At 43.2% G+C, this 6,835-nt stretch overlaps 1 pseudogene; it reads right to left on the reverse strand.

Annotated features, from left to right (window-relative positions):
* Positions 1-2,011: 2,011 nt before the first annotated feature.
* On the reverse strand, positions 2,012-2,129 carry LOC126196123 (5S ribosomal RNA; annotated as a pseudogene).
* Between the last annotated feature and the right edge of the window lie 4,706 nt (positions 2,130-6,835).

Genomic DNA, 6,835 nt, shown 5'->3' on the forward strand with positions numbered 1-6,835 from the left:
GCTTCTCTACTGACAAGACAACATTCCCCACCTCCTTTTATACTGGTTACATCATATTTCCTTTTTTTTTTTTTTTTTTTTGCAGGTTACATATTCATCGACTCTTGCTCAAATCTCGTCGAATGGTTTTGAACGGTACGTAGTGGTTGTACACCACACTTTAAATCAGACCAAAAATTGCAGTTGAACTACAATCCAAAAGGGTTGCTATCATGTTCATTACTCCATATTTCCACTCCAAATTTCAGACTGAAACGTCTTCCTCCCAAGATTGGGTGTCTCTCTCCTTTTTCTAGTGCTGATAGCTGTACAGTGCATCACTATCAACTAACAGTCACGTTCTATTTTCATCTATTTTCCTGCTGAACCATCAACTAATAACATTTTCTGACAGCTTACGATTTGTTCCGCCAGATTCAAACTTGTTCCAATATGAAGAAGCATTTAGTCAGGAAGTCAGTACTTTTCAATCTCCAAGCATGATGTGTTTTGTTGATTCACACAGTGTGTGGACACTTTTTCTCACAAGCAAACTTGTAAAAGCAGTGCCTTGTTCTAACAAGCAGAAATGCTTCGTCAACAAGTTCAGACGTGCTGATGCCTTCCTTCTGAGGAATCGATATTGATGAGTTAAATACATTGGCGAGAAGTGTGTGTGGCATAACAACTGAATGGTTCCAGCTGCTAACATCACAGCAATCAATGTTTTGGGGCAGTTACATATTTTATGCTAAGCCTTTTTTCAACGTCATTATGAAGAAGATGTACTGCTGTTCAGATAAATGTGGAAACATTCTGTAGTATCACGTCAGTTATCACATCATCTTCCTTCCATTTACGTAATGCAATGGTGAATGCAACCTCTAGCAGACTGCTAAATTCAACAGGCTTAATGTCAGTATATAAACTTTGTCTTGAAGTACAAATTGTAGTTCATCTTCTGCTGATTATGTTAACGTATGCTGTAACACAGTGTAGACTAAATGACACTTCATCTCCATACATCGTCATGTTACAGTAAAGTTCTAACAAATTGCTCCACACATTGTCATGTTATAGCAAAATTTCAACAAATTACCCCATGCATTATCAACTAAGAGACTTGCACCAACAAGTAGTGACAAGCTTCATTTTCATTATGACCGTATATAAGACATATTACATCAGTAATTATGTCATTAATACTTTCCTTTGATCTCGTAAAGTTATGCTTTAATAGGGGCATATTAAAATATCCATTCCGAATTGCTATGAGACACACAGTATCGTTTTTCTCGCAATTTACTTACATACCCCTAGTCTGTATTACCTACACTTCCATTTATTTTGTTACTACTCCCTCTGTATAATAATTAACGTCATCCCAAATTATTTCAGCATTAACGTTACTCTGATTCCGTTTTTCAACACAGTTTTCACATCCCTTTTGGAGTGTAGTTCAACTGCAGTTTTTGCTCTGTTTTATAATGTGTGCATATTTTGATCTACAATGTCTACCCCTAATATCAGTTCATAATTCTTATACCCACTCTTCTCCATTTTATTGTCAAATTCCTGTATTTCATTTTGTAACTGTTAATCTCTCCTTATATCTCCTGTTCAGTATTCATTTCGTCATTTTCAGTGTCTATATTCAATGCAGAGTTCATTTCGACTGTTTCAATTTCCTTATGTGTGCCTTCAAAAGATCTGATCAGCAGATCAAGTTGCTCAATAGTTGCATTGTTATTTTGTTCACTCTTACAAAACAAATCGCCATGGAACTGATTAGTTCCGTTACTAATTTGTTCAGTTTTCCCACAGGGCAGTAGGAATAGGCCATGAAAGCCCAACAGTACCGACCGGCTGCCGTGTCATCCTCAGCCCACAGGCGTGACTGGATGCGGATATGGATGGGCATATGGTCAGCACACCTCTCTCCCGGCTGTATGTCTGCTTACGAGACCGGGGCCGCTGCTTCTCAATCAAGTAGCTCCTCAGTTTGCCTCACGAGGGCTGAGTGCACCCCGCTTGCCAACAGCACTCAGCAGACCAGATGGTCACCCATCCAAGCGCTAGACGAGCCCGACAGCGTTTAACTTCGGTGATCTGACGGGAACCGGTGTTACCATTGCGGCAAGGCCGTTGGCTGTGTATACGTAAAATATGCACGTAAATTCCTGTGTGAGGCGAAAATGTAATTTATAAAATGACGTAGCACGAAGAAATATGCTGTAAAGTGTCTCCGTTATGATCGGGAGGGTTCTTGGAACCCCATGTTGTAGTACTGAAGCACATGAAAAACTTTTGTGAGTGTAAAATCCGGTCTGAGCAGTAAAATGAGTTATGCATTATTTCAGTTTCACTTAAGTAAAACGTCAAAGTTTTATTGACTCATAAATTTCTTTTCCCATCAGAGATATATCCTGCTCTGATAGGGAAAAGGAGGGAACCGACGAAAGAATGCTGCTATTGGAACACAAGAAAGCCGATTATTCTCCTGTTTACAAGATTGACTAAAAACTGGGGTACCACCTGCCCCATTCTACCTTTCGCAGCACCTTAAAAATTTTCCCAGAAATTTTGACATGCAAACATGTTCCCTCATTTTTATGCTGAGACGGAAGGGGACAGTGGCAATGATAAAGAAAAGGAAAAATAAAGTATACTGGAAGATAGTAGACAATGGTTATGGTATAGAAAGAGTGAAGGAGACAATGGCGGCGAGAGAGATAGAGAGGGTCGCAGTGACAACATAGTTGACAGTGACAGAACAGTAATAGGAGAAGAGTGAAGAAGGTAGTGCTACTGGGACAAGAATAACGAGAAGGCGAAAGAGATGGTGGGCGAGATCCAGTGATAATGAGAGACAGAATCTGTGACAATGACAACGAGGAAGAGAGAGAGTGACAATGAGAAGAGACAGCGGCAGTGTGAAGGAATGAATGAGATATTAGGAGTAAGAGAGATAGTAACAGATAAAGGAGAAAGTAGTAGTACGACAGAAAGAAGTACATTGCGGCTGCAAAACAAGAGACAATGACAGTTAGAGAGATACAAAGAGAGAGTGATAATGAGTTGCGCTGAATGAGCGACTGAGAAGGGGCAAGGGGAGTGGGTGGGTGTAGGCCACTTACAGCAATAGACTAGCGGATGTGAGCGAGTTACAGTTAAGGGAGCCTCTGGAAGTGAGAGACGAATTGCGTGTTCAAAAGACTGCCAATCAACTTTTCAGTCAGGGTCATTTAAATAAGAGCATATTTCTCTTTGTTTTACCTTTACGGAGGACAAGTGAGTGCATCGCCACTGAAGACTTTTTTTTTTTTTTTTTTTTGGTAACGGATGAAGGTATCAAGAAATTTTCAAGGCTGATTGATCTCTGTCTCCTGTCAATAGTACAAATTTCAGACATTTGCTGTGCGTAATCGTCTTGGAACTGGCGCTCGGTTCTGTTCGAAAAACTGGTCCTGAGGAACTGCCCGTGAACTAATGGTGCCTCGAGAAGCCTCATAAGGTTTAGCATACACCACATCAAATGCAAAAGGAGCCAACCGATTTTTTCCATTTGCCTAAGCATCAGTTAGTGTGTAATGTTCATACTTTGACTCATTACTGACGTATAGTGATACGATCATTCTGTTAGATATACAAATGGTCTGTAGCCCAAGATCGAAGCACTTGACCCTACCTTTCTATCGACAATGGCCCTGGTAGAATACCGTTTTAATGCGCTGCGATTTTAAAGGAATTGGGCATTGCATGCTGTGTCATGTGTACCTATGGGGAAGGATGTAGAGTGTGTTATACACTGCTTGATAAAAAAAGTGTAGTGTCCAGGAGCCATAGGCAGATGTTAACGTAATTTGTTACGTGGACACACACGCCATCGGCAGATATGTACAGGATTTAAATTATTGAACTACGCTGAAAAGCCAAAGAAACTGACACACCTGCCCAATATCGTGTAGGGCCCCGCAACCACACAGAAGTGCCACAACACGACATGGCATCGACTCGACTAACGTCTGAAGCAGTGCTGGAGGGAACAGACACCACGAATCCTGCAGGGCTGTCCATTAATCCGTAAGAGTAACAGGCGGTGGAGATCTCATCTGAACAGCTCGTTGAAAAGTATCCCAGGTATGCCAAATAAAGCTCACGTCTGGGGAGGTTGGTGGCCAGTGGAAGTGTTTAAACTCAGAAGAGTTATCCTAGAGCCACTCTGCAGCAATTCTGGACATGTGGGGTGTCGCATTGTCCTGCTGGAATTGCCCAAGTCCGTCGAAATGGACAATGGACATGAATGGATGCAGGTGATGAGACAGAATGCTTACGAACGTGTTACCCGTCAGAGTTGTACCTAAACGTATCAGGGGTCCATTATCACTCCAACTGCACACGCCCCACACCATTATAGAGCCTTCACCAGCTTGAATAGTCCCCTGCTTACACGCACGGTCCATGGATTCCTGAAGTTGTCTCCATACCCGTACAGGTCTATTCGCTGGATACAATTTGAAACGAGACTCGTCCGAGCAGGAAACGTGTTTCCAGTCATCAACAGGCGTAAAGCTTTGTGGCGTGTCGTCATCAAGGGTACACGAATGAGCCTGCTGCTCCGGAAGACCATATCGATGATGTTTCGTTGAATGGTTCGCGTGCTGACACTTGTTGATGGCCCAGCATTGAAATCTGCACCAATTTGGAGAAGGGTTGCACTTCTGTCGCGTTTAACGATTCTCTGCAGTCGTTGTTGGTCCCGTTCTTGCAAGATCTTTTTCCAGCCGCAGCGATGTCGGAGAGTTGATTCGTGATACTCGTACGGGAAAATCCCCACTTAATCGCTACATCGGAGATGCTGTGTCCCATCGCTCGTGCACCGACTATAGCACCACGTTCAAACTGACTTATTAATCTGCCATTATAGCAGCAGTTGCAGGTCTAACGATTGCGCCAGATACTAATTGTCTGACATAGGCGTTGCCGGCCGCTGTGCTGTCTTCTGCCTGTTTATATATCTCTGTAGTTGAATATGCACGCGTGTGCCACTTTCTTTGCCGCTTCAGTGTATGTGAAATAAAATCGTCATAACTTCTGAACAGTTTGCGTTAGGACTTCCAAACTGCACGGTTGACCGCGGGGAATGATGGGAATTGGTTGTTTTGGTTCAGCGATGAAGCCCGCTTTCATTTGGATGGGTTCGTCGAAAAGCAAAATTGGCTCATTTTGGCGACTGAGTATCAGCGTTTCATGATCGAGAAGTATCTTCGCCCTCAACGAGTGACTGTGTGGTGTGCAATGTCCAGTCACGGAATAATCGGTGAGATATTCCTTGATGGCACGGTGACTACTGAACGGTATTCGAAGTGACCCTGATTTCGACAGGATGTGGTTAATGCAAGACGGATCTTGACTGCATCGAAGCAGGAGAGTGCTTAAGGTCCTGAAGAAGCACCTTAGGGGCCGCATTTTGGATTTGGGATACGCAGAGGCTACTGGCATGGGACTCGATTGGCCGCCATATTCTCCGGATGTGAACACATACGACTCCTTTTTGTGGAACTACATTGAAGGCAAGGTGTACAGCAATAACCCCAAACCATTGCTGAGATAAAAACAGCCATTCAGTGGGTCATTGATAGCACCGATGTTCCGACAGTTCAGGGGATCATGCAGATTTCGCTATTCGTCTGCGGTACGTCTTCTCCAATGATGGCAGGCATATCGAACATGTCATAACCTAAATCGGAATATGTAAAGTATCGTTTACAATTTGAATAAAGTGTGTGCACGCAGTAGTTTGTAACTAATTTACTTTTTTTCATGTTGTTGCTGTGGTCTCCAGTCCAGAGACTGGTTTGATGCAGCTCTCCATGCTACTCTATCCTGTGCAAGCCTCTTCATCTCCCAGTACCTACTGCAACCTACATCCTTCAGTATCTGTTTAGTGTATTCATCTCTTGGTCTCCGTCTACGATTGTTACCCTCCACGCTGCCCTCCAATGCTAAATTTGTGATCCCTTGATGCCTCACAACATGTCCTACCAACCGGTCCCTTCTTCTTGTCAAGTTGTGCCACAAATTCCTCTTCTCCCCAATTCTATTCAATACCTCCTCATTAGTTATGTGATCTACTCATCTAATCTTCAGCATTCTTCTGTATTTTTTTCAAAAAGCTCAATAATTGTCACCCTGTAAATGTTTTAAAATTTGAATTCTCTGTAACATTTACAACAGCTAGTGGAATGCATTAGTGTTGTTCGTGTTTAGTGTTGTTATGAGGCCTGGTTAGGTATATAAGCGGCGTGAACAGCGTCAGAAGTTTGATTACTGTGAAGGATGCCGTGCACTCCACTGAGACGTTATCCGTACGTAACAGAATTTGAATGCAGCCTTGTTGTGGATCTGCATTTGACTGGCTGGTGGAATCGCGCAATTTCCAGACTTGTGAGGAATTAAGAAAAAAAACATTGGCGTAAATTCTTATTTCATGAGAACGTGAAGGCAGGCACACTCGTCTTCAAGATTTCGACCGAGCACGTGTGATCACCACAAGGAAGGAACGTCCCATGCTGCACCATGCACTTCGTAATCTCTTCACATCTGCTCCTGCCATAAGTGTGTACACAATGCGACGGTCTGTGTCATCCTGAACAACTGGTTGAAGACTAGCAGCAACCGGGCTAGGGACTAACAATCCGATGTGTAGGTTGCCGTCAGCTACTGCTCCTGGAGTCGTGCCGTGACCAAGAAGCATAAGCTACTGAAGAGTGGCGTCTTATTATGTTTAGCAGCGAATCGTGGTTCTGCACATCCCGGATGGCTATTGTCGGCAAGTATAGCGGCGAACAGCAGA

Source organism: Schistocerca nitens, chromosome 7 (assembly GCF_023898315.1).
Source record: "Schistocerca nitens isolate TAMUIC-IGC-003100 chromosome 7, iqSchNite1.1, whole genome shotgun sequence".
Taxonomy (NCBI): Eukaryota; Metazoa; Arthropoda; class Insecta; order Orthoptera; family Acrididae; genus Schistocerca; species Schistocerca nitens.